The following is a 23,231-nucleotide window of genomic DNA, read 5'->3' as shown; positions in this document are numbered from 1 at the left end:
ACTTTCAGTGGAGTTTTTCATCTCCTGGAAATCTATTTGCATCTGTTTTATGGATTCCATTTGTTTCCTATGTTGGGATTCCATCATGTTCCTCAGCTCCTCTCTAGATTTATTAATCATGTCTTGCACTAGGAGTGCAATTTCTCCTGTTATCTGAGAAATTATTTCTAATTTCATTTAATCCAGATTCCCTTTTGTTGCCAGTTCAGTGGGTCCAGGTGGTTGAGTATCAGAGTGTTCCATCTCATTTCCCTTTGGGGTTGCTGTAGGTGATCTGGAAGTCTGGTTTTGAGACCTTTTTACGTGTTTTCTCATTTTGACTGGGGGGGGGCAGGAGGAGTGCTGTTGGTGTCCATGCGGCTCACCACCTCTGAGCTGGGAGAGGGGGGCCAGGGGCCAGGAGTGGCGGTAGGGATGTCGGCCCGGAAACCCCTTCCTCTGGACCAGGAGCAGTGGGACAGTGGCTCAGAAGCCCCTACCTCTGGACAGGAATTCTTTAAATGCTGAGAAATTTATTAGCTCCAGTACAGTGGTCTGGTGGTCCGGTGTCCTCTGCGTCTTTGTAGTATCAAACCAGGTGGCTGTACAGAGAAGAGGCCAAGGGAGGCACGGGGTGGGGGTGGGGGGTGTCCAGTGGATTGCTGCCAGGGCGCAGGCTGATTCAGTGTTTTCCACACAACTCCTGGTAAACATTCTTAACTGCACAGGTCAGTTCCTATGACAAAACACTTTTGGATGCCAGTGTCAGTCGTGCTGAGGCTGAGAAACCCCGCTGGAATGGTTCAGGGCATGTTGGAGTCTAGCTGTGTGACCTCCTTTGCCCGACCCTTACCTCTCTTGCCCTTCTCTAGTAAAGACTAATGCCCATCCCTGTCTCACAGTATCAAGAGATTTACCTGCGTTGGTACACATGAAGCTTCAGAACAGTACCTGGCACACGGTTGGCATGTGTGTGGAGTGTTAGAGAGGCATTAGAGTAGTGACAGAGCTTGCCTGGGAGTGACGCCCCTGCCTCTGTCTTACTGGCTTTTGGGGGAAGTCATGTAAACATTTTTTGACTTGGATTCTATATCACAGAAACGAAGATGCCATTTAGACTCATCATATCCAAAGTGACCAGAAGAGTGATGAGAGCCACATAAGCATGAGTTGCTATTATTGCTGTTACTGTGATATACTCATTCGTTTACTGAACGAATATTTGAGTCTCTTGTGCCCAAAGGTGAAGTCACTGGCCATACAGCTGTTCAATCGAAGCATTGGGATTGGGCCCACTGGCTTATGAACAAAGAGCAGCTTGGTCAGGTGTGATAGAGACACAGACCTCTGCTACATGGCGTTTTGTGGGGTAGAAGGCAAAAGGCTCTGTCATTCTGGGTAATTATGATTCTGGAGACAGTGCGGAGAGAGTCACTGTGCCCTACAGTGTCCCTTGGCAGCTAAATGACTCCAATTCTGCCTTTGAAAAACTAAGAAACAGGTTCTTCAGCGAGGAAAGCCAAATGCTAGAGGTACTAAAATCAGACTTGTCAATTAGTGGAGCAATTTTAATGTCTTCCTGTGATGGTCACTGGATGAACTTTTTCATTTTTGCTTTTTTCCATTTTTTTATTTTAGGAAAAATAAAAAACAAAGTTTCATAGCCAAATAAGAAATAAGACTAGTCATTACACTATGTACTGTTATCTTTAAATTACTCAGCACAAGACATAAACCAAAAAGATTCTTATTAAAAAGAGGCAAACATAATACCACAAACTGTCTGCTGCTGGTCGTTTTGACTTAGTTGGGGTGGTGATGATAGAAGTCTTCTGAAAAGTGCTTCACATTTTGTTTCCTGATACAGGAAAAAAGATAAAGTTTGAGTTTTGTGAGCGCTTATAACTTCAAGCAGATGCCAGTACTGCTGGATTATCAGCCTAGATACCGTGCTTGTTTAAACAGGTTTTAAATGCTGTGTTATTTTAAGTGGCTCCATTAATTAGATTCTCTTGGGTGACGCCTGGTGGAGAGGTGTAGCCCAGGCCTCTGGCGAAGCAGAGCAGGACGGAGGGTTGGAGCCACACGTCCACCACCTCTCTCTGCGCCCTGTAACTACCTGGCCACCTCCTTGCAGCCCACACTCAGCAAGCACAGGACAACAGAAGTAGAAAAGTATTTGAAGACCCTTTCAACGTGCACCAACTTTCTGGATTCATTTCAAGAGTAATTGCCTGTGGAACTGCAGTGCTTTTGTGTGTGGTGCTGTTAAAAAGCTGCTTGAAATGAGGTGGTGCCGACTGCATTGTTAATGGCTTACCCTGGGGTGGGAGCGGGAGCTGTTGTTTTATTTGACAGATGAAAAGTAGCCGAAAATAACCTCCTGTCTCCCTGTAAGAATTGTGCTTGTTAACTGACATCCACTAAGGTGGCCACGTTTGAGTGTGGTGTAGGAATCTGTGCTAGATTTAGCAAGATATTAAATGAGGGTTTTTAGGGTTTTCATATAAAATAGGGGAGAAGATGTATTTTATAGTCTCCAGTTGGGAGGCTGCTTTATGAGCCGAAGGCAGTGGCCGATCGGGGTGAGGACAGATGAGGGGAGGGAGGGTGCCCACTCCCCTCCTGTCCTGGGCACAGAGCTGCTGCTCACCTGGAATCGCCTTGGCATTCGGCCCGCTTCACTGCCGGTCTGGCTCCCAGGCTTTATTCCCTCCCTCCCCACACTCCCATCTTTATCCTTACTCTTCTGCCCTCCCCTATCCATGAAGAGCTTTATTCCAAACCACAGTCAGAATTTTAGCTGATGTGTAAAAGTTCTTGGCATTTAGGGATTGTATAGATTCCTTTGAAGGCCTCTGTGCATGATGAGCTTGCTTTAAAATGTCTCTGCGGACTCCAGTATTGTCCCAGAATGGTAAATTTTGGGCCCATCCATGCAATTAAATGACAGCCGTGTCCATTCAGGCTCCAGTTTGTGGCCTAGTGAAATGCTGTGTGATTAGCAAAAAGAGTTACCTGAAAGAGAAAGTAACACTGAGAATATATGCAAAAGTACTCAGAGTAGCAAGCTATGGCATAAAGACCACCGGGTGTTCGTCACTGTAATGAAATATCTGACACGGGCTATTTTGAAAGAAAGAAGTTTGCAGTTTATGTACCTTTTGGAGATTCGGAGGCCTAGCACCTCTGTCGGCTCTGTTCCGGGAGGCTCTGTGACAGCTGGCAGTGATGGGAACATGTATCTGGATAAAGGGTCACTTCAAAAAAAAAGATTTTTGGATATGATTCTGGCAAATAAACTTCGGGCCTTTGCACTGAGCTAAATCCTCAGCCCTTTTTATTTATTTTCTGTTTTGAGGCCATCTCACCAAGTTTCCCTCGTCCTACTCAAACTTGCATTCCTTCTGCTTCTGCCTCCCAGAGTGCTGGGCTACAGATGTGCACTCTTGGGCCTGGCAAGGGGTCACATGTTGAACCAGGAAGCAGAGGGGTGGAGGGGCTGGGTTTTTTGCCTTTGTAACAACTACCTCTCAAGAACCACCAGGGTGCCCATGAGAAGTGCCTTCATGCCTTTTGAGGGCGCCCCAATGACCCAGGCATCTCAGGGTTCACCACCTCGAAGTCCTCACCGGGAAGCAAGCCTTTAACTCACCATAGCCCAAGACGTCTTATTGAATTTTGCCCCCAATTCAGGGAAATGAGCAGGTGTTTTTCTTTTTTCTTTTGTCACATTGACAGAATCAGCTAACAAGAATTAAAGTAGTTTGCTTGTGGCCATGTAGTTCTAGGCAGCTGAGCTTGAGTTTGAGCCCAAGAGCAAATAACTGAAGAACCTGTCTTTCTTTTTCTTTCAAGATGTAATACTGGGATGCAGACCTCGCTGGGTTCTGACTGCCCTTAACGTAGCAGAGATTACGCTGTGAGCCCTGGCCCTGCCTTTGTACCCTGCATTTTCTGTGCCTGTTGCAGACTTGGTAGACTCAGTAAAAAGTGACAGGAAATCTAAAATACTTTGATTTACACTGGAGCCCCCCAAAGACCCCAACATCAGAGGCAGTACGCCTCTGGACCTGGGGCAGATGTGGGGCTAGGAAAGGAAAGGTTGGAAATGTGTTAAGGAGCGTGTAGACCTCCAGCTGTCTTCCTGTCCCGTGCAGTCGGGCCACCACGGCCGCACTCAAAGTCGGGGTGCTGTCCAGGGGGTCTCTGCCCGCAGATAGCGGAGCGGTGGGCGTCAGGTGTTGATGAAGCCAGGGATTAAAGGGACCGTCGGGCACCGGCTGTGGAGCCTTCGTCCTGTTCTCCCCACCGGAGGCGGATTCGGCAGTGCGGTCCAGGAGACGTCTCCCTGGGATTCAGAGAGCCCGGAAGGCCCGCCCGGCCCTCCTTGGCGGCATCTCATCAGGGTGAGCCCGCAGGGAGTCCCCACAGTGAGTGGCCCCACTCATCACGCAGTTTGAATCCGCTTTCTCTGTGCCCGGCCTCCAAAATGAGAGGCCGCCAGCGGACTTCAGCTCTGTACACAGCAGGGAGAAAGAGAGCACTGCACAGGGCCGTGCCGTTCTTAATGAGAAGACAGAGCCAAGTAGGGAGAAGAAACCTTAAAAATATATCCTCTCATTAATATCCTCTGAGACATTCAGAAGGTATCAAATCTGTAAAACAGACTAGTATCTCTGGGAGGCTGAGGCAGGAGGATTGTAACTTTGAGCTCAGCCTGGACAACTGAATGACTTAGCAAGACCCTGTTTCAAATAAAAACTAAAAAATCCTCGGGACTTAGCTCGATGTGAGGGCCCTGGGTTCAATCATCATTGAAAAAAAATTCCAGAATATGAAAGTTGAAAAAATCTCTCAAAAGTGATAGAAAAGAGAGAAATATCTGGTGTGGTGCTATATACCTGTAACCCCAGCACTCAGAGGCTGACCCAGGAGGAACTAGGTGGCAAGTCCAAGGCCAGCCTGGATTACATACAAGACCCTGTCTCAAAAAAAATTAAACAAAACAGTCAAGAAAGTAAGAAAATTAGATTAATATAAGACTTCAACAACTGAAAGATATGAGGCCTGGGAAAAGAGGAGTGGAAGGAGAGGAATCAGAAGTGGATTGAGAAAATTTCCTTGAAAAGAAGGACATGCATTTGCATGTCACCAAGGCACGTTGGAAGCCAACACAGTGGACAGAAAAGGAACCACAGGAAAATGTGTAGCGTTTTGAATCGTCAGAATGTTATGGAAAAAGAATTTCTGCATTGAGAAAACAGGATTAATATGAAAGGTGGGTGAAAAAAATATGGTTTTGACTTGTCAACAATAAGAGAAGACTAGAGACATGCTTCCAAACTTCTGAAATTTTTTTTGTCTGAAATCATGTACCCAGCCAAACTATGAAGTGGAGATTATATATACTATATCTCAAAAACTTTGCTCCCCTCTACCCTTTCCAGAAAACTACTAGCGGCTGTCATCTACCAGAAAAAGGAGTAAACCAAACAAGAGAGAAACATGGGATGCAAGGAGCAGAGGGCTCTGACCCTGAGCCATTGGCTCCCGGGTTACTGAAGAGGACAGAGCACATGGCCAACAGTGGAAGAGCTCCCAGGCCTCCAGAGAGTTCTTTAGAAAATAAAGTCGCCGGGCATAGTGGCACATGCCTGCACTCCCAGCACTCAGGAGGCTGAGCCAGGAGGATCACGAGTTTGAGGCCAGCCCCAGCTACATAGTGGGACCCTGTCTCAAAAAAACCAAATAAAACAAAGTTTGTGTTTTAATGTCCCAAGACTAATAGACTAATGTGTTATGCTAAGAAGAGAGTTATTATCTGTGGGAGAGTCAAGCAGACTCTCTGATAGGTAAGCAGACTAAAGGACAAAGATTATTAACTACAAGGAAAAGAAAGCATGGCCATGAGATGCATTCTCTAGTTGTGTGGGGTGAACACACACGCTGATCTGTCCTGAAGGGCGGAGAAAAGGAGAGGAAGTGAAGTCAGCGTGAGGGTGGGAGTGACCGGAGAAGACCCACAGGCATGCTGGGAAGCACAGGACACGCAGAAATATCCGATGCTCCCCAGAGGGAGACAGAACAGCGGTGACAGCGACTGGGACATGGGGTCCAAGCGTGGCATTCAGACACGGAGATAAATAACACAGCGGCCACCTGGCAGGGCGCAAAGTCTGTGCTTCTGCAGGACAGGAAGTTGGGTGCAAAGAGGGCCAAAGGACTGAGGGTGTTTTTCTGGTACCGGGGATGGAACTCCAGACCTTGCACTTGCAGGCAGGCGGCGGCACCACTGAGCTGCATCCCCAGCCCCGGGACTGATGGGCTTCGGACACCTTAGCCATTTAGATCTTTGGAGTAAGGTAGGAAATGCAGACAGAACCAAACATGAATTGTGTCAAAGGAGAACTGGCCTTCCTCTCCCCTGCCCTCCAGATTCCCCATAGTTATTTCTAGTTAAGGGCCAGAGAACTCCCTCCCTCCCTCTCTCTCTTTCTCTCTCCCCCTCCCCCTCTTCTCTCTCTCTCTCTTTTTTTTGGAATGGGACCCAAAATTCTTGCTAAGATGCAACAAAAAATCCAAACCACTCAAAGAAACAAAGAAAGAACTCTCTTATCCAAATGAGCGTTTTGCCTGGGGCTTAGGAGAAGCAGCCTGATAGGCCCTCTGCTGAAGGCTCAGCTGCCTCTGGACGCAAGAGACCGCTGTTTCGGTCTACCCCCTCTCTGCCCATGTCACACTGTGTCTCTCCCAGTTAGGCTCTGAGGAATTCAGGTTCTGATGCTTGATGTAGATACCAAGATATCAATATAGGAAATGTTACATGTGTGGAAAACATACAATCGAGTCTTATGTAAAATTACGGAGGTGCACTAGAGAAGAATTCTAATGATAATATAATTATCTATTTTCAATAGTTGCATTATAATTATTGCATTTGAATTATTAATAACAATGTAACAATGGTATTTGAGCATGGAACTGCAGGGAGCCCTAACTTCCCAGGATGCCTCAGAAGCCACTGGGTCAGGAGCAGCCCCAAGCCATAAATGAGGGTGTCGCTGCTTTGCGTGTCTGACAGCCCTGCAGTCCCCTGCCGTGCCCTGGTTCTCAGATGTGGACAGCAGGTAGTCTTGCTATGGTTTTGATCAGATGTACCTGCTTTTAAAGATTCTGATTAAAAGCATTTGCTGGCAGCTATCGTCAAAAGGACACCTCTAACCTGAGCCCGACCCCTGGAGAACAGCTGGTGCAGGGCAGCCTCACAGGCTGCCCTAAGGTTCACGGAGCCCTGCTGGGTAGGGCGGGCGGTGCTGAGGGACACTCTGGTTGCTTATACAGTTGTGTGTGAGCATGAGCCAGGGAGAAGTGGTGTCCTGCATTGTTTATGCTTTGGCTACTTCTGCTTTTCATCTGGTGCCTCTGCTCAGATTGGCACCTCTGCCCGGGGCCTTTCCCGAAGTGGCAGTGCTGTTTCCTTGCTTGTTTGCAGTTCTCTTCAGGCCACCCCGTATCATCCCTCCTGCCTTCACCTCTGGAGCTGTGCAATTCACACTTGATGTTTTTTTCTTTGCATAGTATTTTTTCTGTTTTATTTGTTTTAACTATAATTTTATTACTACATATTTATCAAACATATTGATCACAATTTTCATAGGGTATTGTGTACCTGATATACTGTATCTTAATTCTTTTTTTTTTTCCAATTTCCCACCCTTCCCTGCGTTTACAAAGGGTTTGTTTCCCTATTTTCCTTCCATTTTCTTTTTTCCCTTTTCCCTTTTTTCTATCCCCTTGTTCCCTTTCCCATTTGAACATGTTCTTCCTACTTCCCAGAGTCTATTCTCCATTAAACTTCTTATTTACTCCTTAGGTTTCTCACACAGGAGAAACAATGTGATATTTAAACTTGTGTGATGTATTTCACTCAAAATTACGGTCTTGTGGTAGATCCATTTTCCTACAAATGACTGAAGTTTATCCTTCTTTATGGCAGAGTAGTACTCCATGGTACATAAATACCACATTTTCTTTTTTTTTCCTTTTTAAAGGAGGAAGGTTTATTTAGCTCAGTTTATAGAGGTTTCAGTCCATAATTGGCAGGGTAGCATGGTGTACAAACATCAAAGAGGAGAAACAGTTCATGGTTGGCAGAAATTACCACATTTTCTTTATCCATTCATCTTTCCATTGACATACAGGCTGTTTCCAAGACTTAGGTATTATAAATTGTACCACTCTAAACATGGATATGCACATATCACTGTGGTATGATGCTTCTAACTCTTTTGGGAAGATATCTCTATAGAAGGGGAATAGCTGGGTCAAATGGAACCTCTAGTTTTCACTTTTTGAGGAATCTCCATACTGATTTCCACAGTGGTTGCACCAGTCTACACTCCCACCAGCAGTGGAGCAGGGTTCCTCTTTCCCCACAGCCCCTCCAGCATTTGTTATTGGTTGATTTCTTGATGATAGCCATTGTTTCTCAAATGAGATAGAAAGAATCACAGTGTTGTTTTAATTTGCATTTATCAAATGATCAGTGATGTTGAGCAATTTTTATATATTTACTTGCTGTTTGTATTTCTTCATGTGAGAAATGACTATTCATTTCAGATGCCCATTTTTGGACTGAGTCTTTAAATTTGGGGGTCTGATGTATTTGAGCACTTTATATGGTCTAGATGTTAGTCCTTTAAGCAATAGATGGTAAATTTTTTTGCTATTAGTTGTCTCTTCACTCTTTGGTGGTTTCTTTTGCTGTGCAGAAGCTTTTTAATTTGATGTGACCCCAGTTGTTGATTCTCTATAATATTTCCTGTGCAATCAGTGATTTGTTTATAAAGTCTTTGCCTGCACCTATATCTTCAAGAGTTTTACCTATTCTATCTTCAGCAGATCAAGTGTTTCTGTTTTTATATTTAGATCTTTCATTCATTTCAATTTTTGTTTAGTGCATAGTGGTCAGGTTCAATTTTAAGCATGTGGAAAGCCAGCTTTGCCAGCATCCTTTATTAAAGAGCCTATCTCCCTTCCAGTGAGAATGTTTTGGTCCTTAGTCGCAGAGAAGGTGGCTGAGTGTGCCTGGAGTGGTTTCTGCATCTTCTATTTCACTCCATGGACTCTGGGGTCTGATTTTTGCCACTACCATACTGATTTTTATCTTGGTAGTTTTGTAGTGTAATTTCAAGTCAAAGATTGTGATGCTCACTGCCTTCCTTTTGTTGCCTAGAATTGCTTTTGCTGTTCTAGGTATCTTCTGATTCTGTATGAATTTCAGGATTATTTTCCCTGGTTCTGTGATGCTATTATTTTGATTAGGATTGCAGTAAATCTGTATAACAGTTTTGGAAGTGTGGCCATTTTCACTGTATTGGTTCTGCCTATCCAAGAACAGGGGGCATCTTTCCATTTTCTCATATCCTCTTTGATCTCCTTTTTCAGAGTACTGTAGTTTTTAATGTATAGGCTTTTTGCTTCCTTTGTTAGATTGATTCCTAAGAATTTTATTTTTCTTGATGCTATTGTGAGTTGTGATTTTCCTAATTTCTCTCTCAGTGAGTTTGTTATTTGTGTATGGGGTGCTATTGATTTTTGAGTGTTGACTTTGTATCCTGCTACACTGCCAGATTTGGTTATTAATTCTAGGAGTCTTCCGGTGGGCAGTTTGGGGTCTTCTATGTGGAGCATCATGTCATCAGCAAATAATGATGATTTAACTTCTTCCTGTCCTATCCGTATTCCTTGTATTTCTTTTGCTCATCTAATTGCTGTGGCTAATGTTTCCAGAACTATATTGAAGAACAGTGATGATGGTGGGGATCCTTGTCTTGTTCCTGATTTTAGAGAGAAAGCTTTCAGTTTTTGACCATTTAGTATGATGTTGGCTGTTGGTTTGTCATAGATGGATGGTATTTATCAGATTGAGATAAAGACCTACTGCATTTTTCTGTAGGGTTTTTATCATGCATGGGTGTTGGAATTTGTCAAATGCTTTTTCTATGTCTATGAGATGGTCATGTGGTTTTTGTCCTTGGCTCTGATAATACGGTGTATTACATTTATTGATTTGCATATGTTGAACCGTCCATGCATTGCTGAGGCAAATCCTACTTGGTCATGGTGTATAATCTTCTTGATGACTTTCTGCATTCTGTTGGCCAGTACCTTACTGATGATTTTTGCATCTATTTTCATTAAGGAGATAGGCCTGTAGTTTTGTTTTTTGTTGGATCTTTCTCTGGTTTTGGTACCAGGGTAATGCTTGCTTACAGGAATGAGTTTAGGAGTATTGCTTCCCTTTCAATTTCATTAAAGACTTTGAGGAATAGTGACATTAGATCTTCTCTAAATTTCTTGTAGAATTCAGCGGTGACTCTGTTAGGACCTAGGCTTTTCTTTGTCAGTAGGTTTTTAATTATATCTTTAATTTCATTGACTGATATTGGTTTATTTAGCATTTTTATATCTTCTTGATTCAGCTTTGGTAATTCATATGTATCTAGGAATCCACTTCTGAATTTTCCATCTTATTAGAATGCAGGTTCTCAAAGTAAGTATTGATGATCTTCTGGCTTTCTGCAGAATTCATTGTGATTTTACCCTTTTCATTCCTAATTGCATGGATTTGGGTCTTTTCTTTCCTTTTTGATAAGGTTGACTAAAGGTTGTCAATTTTATTTAGTATTTCTAAGAGCCAACTCTTCAATTCATTGATTCTTTGTATCTTTTTCTTAGTTTCCATTGCATTAATTTCTGCTCTGATCTTTATAATTTCCTCCCTCATTCATGCTTTGGGTTTAACTTGCTCTTCTGTTTTAGAAGCTTGAGATTCAACATTAGGTTATTTATTCGAGCTCAGTCTTTTTCTGATGTGGGAATTCACTGCTATAAGTTTCCCTCATAGAACTGCTTTCATTGCATCCTGTAAGTTCTGGTATGTCATATTGGCATTATCCTTCAATTGTAGAAACTGTCTAATTTCTTCTGTAATTTCATCTGTGACTCATTCAGGAGGGTGCTGTTTAATTTCTATGTGTTTATGTACTTTTGTACATACTTTTGCCATCGATTTCCAATTTCATTTCATTATGACCTCATCAAATGGATGGGATAATTTCAATTCCTTTGCATTTACTTAAGTATGTTCTATGAGCTAATCTATGGTCTATTTTGGAGAAAGTTCTGTGTGCTGCTGAGAAGAATGTGCATTTTGTTGTGGGGTGAAACACTGTAGATATCTACTAAGTCTATTTGTTCAAATGTTTGGTTCAGCTCTGATATTTCTTTGTTGATTTTTTTTTATCTAGTTGATCTGTTTGTGACAGAGGGGTATTAAGGTCCTCCATTACTATTGTATTAGTGTCTATCTGATTTTTCATATCTATTAGTGTTTGTTTTGTATAGTTGTGTGTGCTGGTATTTGGTGCATATATATTTGTGATTTTTATCTCTTCCTCTTGAATTGTTCCCTTAACAAGTATGTAATGACCTTCTTTGTCTCCTCTGATCAGTCTTGGCTTGAAATCCACTTTGTTTGCAAATAGAATAGCTACCTACCCCTGTTTTTTTCTGAGTTCCTGTCATCTGGAGTATTGTTTTCCATCCTTTGACTTTCAGTCTATGAATTTCTTTTTTAAGTTAATGTGTTTCTTGTATGCGGCATACTGTTGGATATTGTTTCTTGATCCATTCTGCCAATATGTTCTTTTGATTGGTGAATTGAGACTATTCACATTGATGGTTATAACTGATGTGTACTGACTTATCCTTGTCATATTATTTTCCTGTTGTTGGCTCCCTTTCTTTCCCTTTTGTTTAATTGCTTGCCATGCCTGATAGATTTATTCTATTTGGATTCTTGGAATTGTTGTCTTCATTGTCATTTTCTAGAATGTCCTTCACAACTTTTTGGAGTGCTGGTTTGGTGGTCATGAATTTCTTTAGGTGTTTTTTATCATGGAAGTATCTTATTTCCCCATCAGTTTTGAGAGATAATCAGCGTACATCAATCTGAGTGGAGGTTGTTTCCTTTTAGGGCTTGAAATATTTCAGTCTCTCCTTGACTTAAGGGTTTATGTTAAGTCTGCTGTGATTCTGATGGGTTTTACTTTATAGGTGATTTGTTTCTTTTCTCTGACAGCTTTTAATATTCTGTTCTTGTGTTGAATTTCTGTAATCTTGATTATTATATGCCTTGGTATAGTTTCTTTCTGATCATGAATACATGGTGTTCTATATGCCTCTCTTATCTGTATCTCAAGTTCTTTTTCCTTGCTTGGAAAGTTTTCTGCTATTGCTTCTGTGAACAGGTCTTTTATGCCATTTGGGATATCTTCTGATTGTTCCTTGATTCTAGTTAATCTTATAATAGTCTTCTTTGCATCATCTAGCAGCTGTTGGATTGATTTTTTTGTGGTCCCTTGGTGTTTTTAAGAGGTGTTCCATTTGATGATTTCCAACAACAATCCTTAAATTCTATCTTCACATTGGTTGACTCTGCTGCATATACTTTCAGTAGAATTTTTAATCTCCTGGACTTCTATCTGAGTCTGTTTTATGGAATCTTGTTCTTTCCTATGTTGGGCATTCATGGTTTCCATATCTTTCCTAAGCAGTTCTATTTTTTTGTCTGTATCTACTCCAGGTTCACTAATTATTTCCTTAATTATGGTTGTCATGTCTTTAATTATCTCTGTCTTGTTTTTGTCAAGAGACTTACTGCTTTGTTTTGTTAGTTCTGCTGCCACCATTTCATAAAATTCAGTCGGAATTTTTTGATTTCTTCCACCTCAATGCTCCCTTGATTTGCCTTGGTCAAGTTGAGAGTTATGGATTGCATCTCGCTTCAGTGTTTTCTCGTTTATTTTCTTTCTGGCTTGCTTTCTTGCTTTGGTTTGTTTTTATGTTGATGCTTGTAAATTATTTATGATAGGTAGCTTTATTACTAATATTGAGACCTCTTTAGTAAATGACTACTTTTCAGAGATGTCTTTAGACTTAGCTGGCTTCTGGCTTTTGAATCTGTCCCAAGATCCTGCCTCTTCAATTTATTAAGGCTGTGAGGTTGCTGGTTGTTTGACCTAGTTCTTTAGTACTGGAATGTAGTATTGTTTATGACCTTCAGACACTCTAGGTATTGGTGTACAATGAAGATCAACAACTGTATCACCTTGGCTAAAGTAGTGCAATCAGTAATAACATTGACATCAAGACTAGAAAATGTTAGCTTCAACAGATTAGAAAATGTCAGACTGTGATAGCTATTAAGGTACAAGATTTATAATTATAACAATTAAACAAGAGAAAGAAATAAAAGGAATAAGGATAGGAAAGGAAGAAGTTAAATTATCATTATTTGCAGATGACATGATATTCTACAGAGAAGACCCCAAAAGCTCCACTAAAAGACTTCTAGATTTAGTAACCAAATTCAGGGGCATAGCTGAATACAAAGTCAAAAATCAACAGCCTTCCTGTACATGAATAACAAACTCACTAAGAGAAAAATTAGGGAAAGAACACCTTTCACAATAGCATCCAAAAAAAAAAAAAAAAAAAAGAAATACCTAGGAATCAATCTAATGTAGGAAGTAAAAGACCTCTACATGGAAAACTACAGTACTCTGAAAAAGGAGATCAAAGAGGATATCAGAAAATGGACAGATATCCCTTGTTCTTGGGTAAGAAGAACTTATATAGTGAAAATAGCCATACTTCCAAAATTGTTATATCAGTTTAATCCAATTTCCATCAAAATTCCAATAGCTTATCTCACAGAACTAGAAAAAAGATCCTAAATTCATTTGGAACCAAAAGACACCTAGAATAGCAAAGGTAATTCTGGGCAACAAAGGCAAGGCAGAAGGCATCACAATTCCTTACTTGAAATTATATCACTAAACTACCAAGATAAAAACAACATATACTAGCAACAAACAAACAAACATATGTGAGGATCACTGGAACAGATTAGAAGATACAGAAGCAACTCCAGACACACTCAGCCACCTTATCTTTGACAAAGGGGCCAAAAACCTTCACTGGAGGAAAGATAGCCTCTTTAGTAAATGGTGCTGGAAAAACTGGCTCTTCACTTGCCAAAGTTTAAAAGTAGACCCATATCTTTCACCATGCACTAAATTAAATACAAATGTATTCATAGATCTAAATATTAAAACAGAAGCACTTATTCTGCTGGAAGAAAGAATAGATAAAACTCTTGAACACATAGGTATAGGCAAAGACTTTATGAACAAAACTTTAGTTGTATTGGAGCTATCACAAAGAACTAATAACTGGAATTTCATCTTATTAAAAAGCCTTTGCACAGCAAGGGACACCACCAACAGAGTGAAAAGACAACCCACAGTGTGGGAAAAAATTTTGCCAGCTGTTTCTCAGATGAAGGACTAGTATCTAGAATATAGAAAGACCTAAAAAAAAAATCAGACTCCCCAAATTTAAAGACCCAATCGAAAAATGGGCATGTGAAATGAGTAGACCCTTCTCAGAAGAAGAAGCAGAAACAGCAAATAAATACATGAAAAAATGTTCAACATCACTGGTCATTTGAGAGATATAAATTAAAACTGTGCTGGGATTCCATCTCCAGAAAGAATGACTGTTATCAAGAAATCAACCAATAACAAATGCTGGCAGGGGTGTGGGGAGAAAGTAACCCTTTTCCATTGATGGTGCGAGTGCAGACTGGTGCAACCACTGTGGACATCAGTGTGGAGATTCCTCAAAGAACTAAAACTAGAGGTTCCATTGGATCCAGCTATTCCCTTTCTTGGTATCTTCTCAAAAGAATTAAAAGCATCAGACCACAGTGATATATTTACACTCATGTCTATAGCAGCACAATTTGTAATAGCTAAGTCTTGGAAATAGCCCAAATGCCCATCAACCAACAAATGGATAAAGATGTGTGTGTGTGTGTGTGTGTGTGTGTGTGTGTGTGTGTGTTTTAATATAATGGAGTACTACTCTGTCATAATGAAGAATGAGCTTGAGACATTTCTAGCTAAATGGATGCACCTTGAGACCATACTCTTTAGTGAAATAAATCACACATACATTTCTAAATACTGCATTGTTTTTCTGTTGTGAGAAACTGAAAGTGGAAATAAGGACTAAAATGTACAGCAGACATTGGGAAATGGGAAGAAGATGTTCAAATGAGAAGCAGAACAAGGGAGAGGGAGGAAAGAAAGGGATAAAAAGAGAGAAAATCTAAGGAAAAAATGGTAATGAAGCTTTTGTACATAAGGGATGTGAATGGGGAAAAAACAAGATGCAAGATATGTACTGGTGCAAATTCCCTATGATGAATGTTATTATGTATATCTTTTAAAAAATTTTCCCCATTAAGTTTATTGGTACATTTTAGGTATAAAATACAGTTACATTCATCATTGGGAGCTTGTACCTTTACATGAGTATCTTGGTTCTTATTTTTTCCCCTTCCCCTGCCCTCCCTTCACCCCCTCCAACTCTTCCCTATTTGCAAAGATTTTGTTTCCATTTTTTTCCTTTTCTCATATTTTTTCTTTTCCCTTCTTTCCTTTCCCCTACCCCTCCCACTTCCCCTGCATCTTTAGACCTTTTCTTCCTATTACACAATATCAAGTATACATTTTTTAAATTACAATATGAAGATCTAGGAGACATTACCACAGATTTTACAGAATTTAAAAGAATATAGAAAGCATATTTCAAAAATCTGTTTTGAAATAAATTTGACAACTTCTAAGAAGTACCTTGGAAGACAAATTAATGAAACTAACTCTGGAGGAAATATAAAATTTGAATAGCACCTATTAAAGTATATTCCTAGCTTAAAAACCTATCTATATGACAACAGCAGGCTCATATACATTTTAACTGATAAATTATATCAAACAATTAAAGCAGAAAAAAGAAGGAACACTTCTCCCCTCATTTTAGGAACTCAACATTGTGCTAATCCTAAAACTGGATAAAGATAATAGAAGAAAAAAATATGAACACAGATAGAAATTTGTTTAACAAAATGAACTATTAGAAGTCAGATCTGGCAGTATGTAGAAAGTGGTTTTGTTATAGGGATGGCAGTGTTGGTTCAGCATTGGAAGATCCACCCCCAAAAGTCATCATTTTAACAGAGGAAAGGAAAAAGCCATATGATCCTGTCACTAGTTGGAGAAAAAGTATTGGACTAAATTCTACAGCTGTTCATGGTAAAAGCTATCAGGAGACTAGAAGTAGAACAGAACCTTCTCAACAGATTAAATACACGTACTCCATACTTCCAGCGATAATGCCTTATATGAAAGGAGAAGATACAATGCTTTCTCCTTAAGGTGGGGAACAAGAGCAGATATGCTTACTCTTTATCTGTCCATTAAAGTTTGAAACCTAGGCCCCACCAAAATAGTCTGGCAATAAAATGACACAATTAGGATAGGATTGGCAAGGTAGAAGCAAAATCTTTATATGTAGATGAAATGATCATCTACAGAGAAAATACTAAGAAATCTCTAGGAGCCCCTAGAACTTGTATTTGAATTTAGCAGGATTAGAAAACACAAGGTATATATAAAAATTCAGTTCTATGTATACTTGCTATAAATGAAGAATTGGATATTGAAATTAAAAAGTTATGTAGGAATACAAAGGACCTAAAAAGTTAAACAAAAAAACAAAAACAGTGTCGGAAGATGTTTAGTACCTAATTTTAAGACTTCTTCTAAAGCTACAGTAATCAAGGCAGTGTTGGTGTAAGGAAAGACATATAGATCATTGGAATAAAACAGAAAATCTAGAAATAGAACCACACATATATGGTCCACTGAGTTTTGAAAGATTATTTAACATTAGCATTTTATAGAATATAAACTCAATTCAAGAGCCAAGGAAGAGATAGTGTTTTCAGCAAATGGCACTAGAACACCTGGTATCTGTATATAAAAAATTAACCTCAACCCTTTTTTTCCATACATGAAAATAACTTGAAGTGATCTATGAACCTAAATATGAAAGCCTAAAAGTATAAAACTTTAAGAAGAAATTATAAGGGGAAATGTTTATGAATTCAGGGTAGGCAAGAACTACATAGTATACAAAAGACATGATGTATAAAAGACAAAAAATTGATAAATGAGATTCCATCAAAATTTAGAACTTTAAATGACATCATTAAAATGAAAAGTAGTCCTTAAACAGACCATATTTACAATGCATATAACCTATGGCCAAAATATATAAAGAATTCTTAGAGCTCATTAATAGACTACCCAATTAAAAAGTAGACATAAGATGATAAATAGCCAGTACAGCACAAGGAAAGGTGTGCAACTCTAGAATCAGAAAAATACTAATCAGTACAATAACAAGATTGAATTATAGACTCATTAGGGAGATGAAGTTAAAAGTTTTAAAAGCCTTGTCATGACTTTTTCTTTTTGTTGGATTCTCCCCCTTTGTGTTTGTCACGCCCAATGGATTCATTCTGCTGGGTTTCCTGGGGTTGTGATCCTCATTGTCTTTTCCTAGGATATTGTCTAAAATTTTTTGGAGTGCCAGTTTGATATTCACAAAGTTCTTGAGGTGCTCTTTATCATGAAAGTATCTTATTTCTCCATCAATTTTGAAAGATAGTTTTGCAGGGTACATCAATCTAGGTTAGAGGCTGTTTTCCTTTAGGGCTTGAAATACATCACTCCAAGCTCTTCTTGCCTTGAGGGTTTGCACTGAGAAGTCTGCTGTGATTCTGATGGGCTTTCCTTTGTATGTGATTTGTTTCTTTTCTCTCACCACTGGTAGAATTTTGTTCTTCTGTTGGATTTCTGGAATCCTATTATATGCCTATGTATAGATTTTTTTTGATTGAGGCTAGCTGGAGTCCTATATGCCTCACTTATCTGTATGTCAAGTTCTTTTCCCCTCCTTGGGAAGTTTTCTGCCATCACTTCTGTGAACAGCTTTTTTATGTCATCTGCACTCTCTCCTGTTTCTTCATTGACTCCAATCAGCCTTATGTTATTCTTTGCATCATCTAGCAGCTGCTGGATTGATTTCTCATGTTCCTTTACAATATTAAAGCAATTTTTCTTTTCCTGGTCACTAATTGCAATGTTTTCTTTTATATCTGAAATTCTATCCTCACATTGGTTCATTCTGCTGCATAGACTTTCAATGGAGATTTTAATCTCCTGGAAATCTGTTTGCATCTGTTTTATGGATTCCATTTGTTTCCTATGTTGGGATTCCATCATGTTCCTCAGATTCTCTATTTTTTTATTTGTGTCCTCTCTAGATTTCTTAATCATGTCTTGCACCATGAGCAAAATCTTTGCTGTTATCTGAAAAATTATTTCTGATTTCATTTTTCCCAGATCCTCTTTTGTTGCCAGTTCAGAGAGTCCAGGTGGTTGCATATCAGATTGTTCCATCTTGTTTCCCTTTGGGGTTGCTGTAGGCGATCCAGAAGTCTGCTTTTGAGGCTTGTTTCCATGTCTTCTCATTTCCACGGTGGCCGGGGTGGGGGGGGTTGTGCTTCTGGCGCTCGAGCGGCTCACCTTCTCTGCCCTAGGAGCTTGGGATGGCGGTGGGGGAGCTTCCTTCCAGGTACTGGGACCGGCTCAGCTTCTCTGGCCTAGGAGCTTGGGACGGCAGCCTATTATGCATATCTTAAATGTAACAATAAATGTTTTGCTTAAAAAATAAGATTTATAGTTATATAACAAGATCTAAGAGAAATTAGAAAATTATATACAGTAAATGCCCACTCAGTAGAGCAGTTTTTTCCTAAGAGAACATTTAAAGGGGATAAGAGCAAAAACTAGAGAAATAGAAAAAGAGAAAGAGATTAGAAGCAAGGCTGAAGGACAAAGGAAGATTTCCCAAGCCTTGAGAAACTAGTGAAGAAGACAGGAGGGAAAGATAGAAGGAAAAAAAATTAAAATGAGAACAAAAATAAATTAAAAATAACTAAAAACAATGTTCACAGTCATGAAAAAAGAAAATCAATGATCAAAAAACCCCAAACAGAACAAAAAGAAAGACAAAAAAACCAAGGAAAAAGAGAAAAAGAAGAAATTCCTGTGTGATTCCAAGCCTGTGGTTGTCCTCTGGGATCTTCAGGCTTGTGGTGGGGTCTGATTGAGGGCAGGTGTCTGCTGTCACTGGTGGACAGGGAGGCAGTCAGAGCTGGGCTGTGTTGGATGATCCCAGCAAGCGCCCAGCAGGACTAGGGTGGGGTGCTGATTCTGGTCCCTTCACCTCCATGGAAGTTCAGGCTGATCCTGGCCTCTGGTCATGGAGTTGGGCCAGCGATTTTCAACCGACAACACTTTGGGTGTCTCTTGCTGGCCTAACCCCAGCTCCCTGACCCTGGACACCTCCTTCGGTTGTCCCTCGCCCGGTCACTGTGGGCTTTCAACACAGAGCTTCTCTGGGGACACAGCAGTCGCTTGGACCGGAGTTGTTCACTGGCTGTTGTAGTGAATACCACCCACTGCTCCATTCCACTGGTGTATTTCTCTCTGGAGGCCTCGGAGTCACCTGCACTCAATGTGTCTCTGTAAATTAGATCCTCCACTCTCACACAACAAGCTGGGTGCCAGGGAGGATGTATAGATTTCCTCCTTTTTCTGCATTGAGGTCTGTCTCTTCACTTTCTCTGTGTGCTCCAATTTTCGCTTAGATCCTTCCTAGGTCCCAGGGATCCACCTCCTTCCTTTTTTGTTTCCCAAGTTGTTATTTTCCAGTGTCTGGATTTTGAATCTTGAAGAGGTTGATTTTTTGCTGATTATCACTCTGCCATTTTCCTCCATAGTCTTTCACCTGAGCCTGAATAAGATTCTGTGGAAGAAGTGATTGTGAAGCATCCATACAGTGGGATAGTATTTATCAATTGAAAGCAAGGAGCTATTGATACATGCGGCAACTTGGATGGATCTTAAGGGTTTTACAGAGTGAAAAAGCCACTCTGAAAATGTTACAAACTGTATGATTCCACTTAAATAACACTCTTAAAATGACATAACCCTAATAAAGTAGAAGAGACTTGTGGTTGCTGGGGAGTAGGGTCAAGAGGCAGAGCAGTGGGAATATGGCTATGAAGGGGTAAGATGAGGACATTGCTGGTGATACAGTGGTTCTGCATTTTGAATGTTGTGCCAGCTGTATGATCTGCACATGCAATAAAATGACACAGAACTATACATATACTTTATACCAGTTGGCTGCAGTCACTCACTAGCTGTTGCAATGCACTGCTCCATTCCACTGGTCCAGTCCACGAACATTATGGCAGTGTTGGTCTTCTGGTTGTGCTACTGCACCCCACTCACGTAAGATGAACCAATGGGGAGAACGGGTGCAGGGTGCCTGGAATCTCTCTCTATCTTTGCAACTTCCTGTGACTTTCTAGTTACTTCCAAATAAACTGCTTGCTATTTTTTTTTAAAAACAGGAATGAGCTTTTGTAAACATAGCAACATATAAGCAAAGTAATTATGCTTAATGGAAGAAGCCAGTCAAGAAAGAATACAAAAGAAAAAACAGATAAATTGAATCACATCAAAACTAAAAATTTGGTCCTGTAAGTAATACAGTGAAGATAGAAAGTGAAGATAATGTAAGCAATGTGAGAAAGAATTTGCAAATTATATCTGAAAGAGATTTGTATCTAGGGTGTATAAACAACTTAAAATTCAGCAATAAAAAGACACCTCATTTGAATGGTGGACAAACACTTGACTGCATATTTCTCCAAGGAAGATATGCAAACTAAACTTGAGAAAAAGTTGCACAACATCTTAACTATCATGGAAATGCAAATCCAAACCATGAGGTGATAGCAGATCATACTCACTAGGATGGTAACAGTCGGAAGGACCCTAATAACAAGTGTTGATAAGGATGTGGAGCCACAGGAACCCTTATATCCTGCTGGTAGAGATGTAAGAAGATGCAGCTACTGTGCAAAATAGTTTGGCAGTATTCATCATGTTAGAGCATCTACTACATGACATGGCTATTACTTACATAGTTAGGTACCCTAAAGAATGTGAAATACGTTCACACGAAAACTTGTGTGTGACTGTAGTAGCATTATGCACAGCAGCCAAAAAGAAAAAAAACCTCAGGAACCCATGAGTAGATAAATGAAGTATGGACTATCCATACAACAGCATATTATTTAGTGATAAAAAGTAATGGTTCAGAGGCACTAGTCATAGAAGGTCACATATTGCATGATTTTAATTTATATAAGATATCCAGAATATGAACATCTAAAGAGACAGAAAGTAAATTAGCAAGGCTGGGGATTTAGCTCAGTGGTGCCACTACCTGCCTCACAAGCGCAGGGTCCCGAGTTCAATCCTCGGTACCAAAAAAGTAAATTAGCAGTTGCTTAGGGATGGGGATTGGGAGAAAAGGCAGAATGACTGAAAAATGTATGGGATTGAGGCAGAAGATTAGGGCTGGCAGGCTGGTTGGGAAAGTCGGCATTACCTGCTAATTGCAAAGTTCCAGGATGGATACAGAACTGTTTCCCAAGCCCTGCAGCGTGGGCTTCTCATGGAACTTGAGCAGTTTTGGGTAGGACAGCCTAGACCCGATGTCGGCCTAAGGAGCGGGAGAGACAAAGGACAGCCAGTCTCCGCTGAGCCCTGTGCTTCTCTGTTCTCTCACAGTGGTCTGCTCTCCGGCTGCTGGGTGTGCTGCTTTTCCTACTTTTACTTGGTCTGAACTCATTCTGCAGAGCACATTTCTTTTCCTGCCTTTAATAAATAAAACCTTGCTACGTTTTGTGCTTGTCTTGACTAGTTCTTTGTGCAGGACAGAAAGAGCCTAGAAAGCACCTCTAGAAGGAACCTCCAGCACCTTACCAGGAGATGTAAATATACTGTAACAATGTAAATATACTCAAACAATTGAATTTTATACTTGAAATGGGTGCATTTGTGGTGTATAAACTATAACTTAATAAAGCTGCTAAAAAGAGCCGAGCATGGCAGCATACACCTGTGCAGCATCTGGAAAGCTGAGACAGGGCGATCCTAAGTTTGAGCCCAGCTTGTGCAGTTGGTAACTTAGCATGAACCTGTCTCAAAACAAAACATTTAAAAATAGGAATGCTGGGATGTGGCTCAGTGTAAAGAGCCTGCGCTCAATCCCCAGTGCTGCCAAAAGGGGATAATAGTGACAAAATAATGACGTTTGAAAAAAAGTCTGCCTAGTATATACTACATGGTCCGTGTAATTAAAGGTCTAGAAGCGCAGGCTCATCTGTGCATAGTTTCTGAAAACAGGCCAGTGGGTGCCTGGGGACGGCAGAGTGGTGAGTGGAGGGCCGGAGAGAGGCATTCCCGAGGCCGGCAGCACCTGTGAGGGCGGCGGGTGCCTTCGCTGTCTTGACTGTGGTGCTGGACCTCTGGGGGATAAAAGCGGGTGAAATTATGTGCGGCGAGCGTAGTTTACGGTATGTGAAACATCACTCACTTTGCAAAAAGCAAAAGCATTCATGAGTTTAATAAACGTTTTCTAAGTAGTAGAGTAGTATGGTATTAGATCCTGGAGCATACAACGGCGTGGAAAAGATGTCTCCAGCCTTCAAGCAGCGTTTCGTGGTCTGTCAGGGGACAGGCTGAAAACAAGCGTGGTGGTGCACTGTGCGCTCTGTAGAAAGATGCCTGGTAAGTCGCCGTCACCCTCTTGAGACAGGTGGGGAGAGGGTGCTGGAATGACGTCCTGGAAGCAGTGGCTCTCGAGCTCAGCGTTGAGGGACAAAGAAGACTCTGCCTTCTGTCTCTGTTAGAGACGGAAGGCAGAGTCTGTGACCGTAGCATAGTCCTCCTTCCTGACACCAAACTGGCTGCGACGCCTCCGAGCTCAGAGGGCTCCTGGCTTTATTCTCACCGTGTCAGAGCTATTCTTTCCCCCCAGGAGCCATTGTTGTATTAGCAGTAAGTGCAAAATAAGGATTTGCCAATAAGTGCAAGACAAGGTTATAACATCCTTCATTGCCCTCTGCAGACTGGCTATTATTTAATTACCATGATTGTGTATTCGAGGTCTGTCCTTCCCGCTGCATTGTTCTGAGAGGACCAGGACTGAGTGTCCTCATCACCAGCCTGTCCCCTGCCGGAAGTATTTGCTTGGTACATAGCACAGCTTGATGAAGATCATTTGCTAATACGTTTGGATTTGTACTGGTGTTTGTGCATCAACATATATTTGACTGCTGGCCT

General features: G+C 40.9%; 1 protein-coding gene across 6 annotated transcripts in view; it reads left to right on the top strand.

The window, feature by feature from the left end:
• Kcnh1 (potassium voltage-gated channel subfamily H member 1) overlaps positions 1-23,231 on the top strand; it is a 334,166-nt gene that overhangs the window by 204,921 nt on the left and 106,014 nt on the right. The gene's annotated exons all lie outside the window — the stretch shown is intronic.

Source organism: Heterocephalus glaber, unplaced genomic scaffold (genome assembly GCF_053883595.1).
Source record: "Heterocephalus glaber isolate CG9 unplaced genomic scaffold, H.glaber_assembly_v1.0 deba00001600, whole genome shotgun sequence".
Taxonomy (NCBI): domain Eukaryota; kingdom Metazoa; phylum Chordata; class Mammalia; order Rodentia; family Bathyergidae; genus Heterocephalus; species Heterocephalus glaber.
This window is presented reverse-complemented; position numbering and strand designations above follow the sequence as displayed.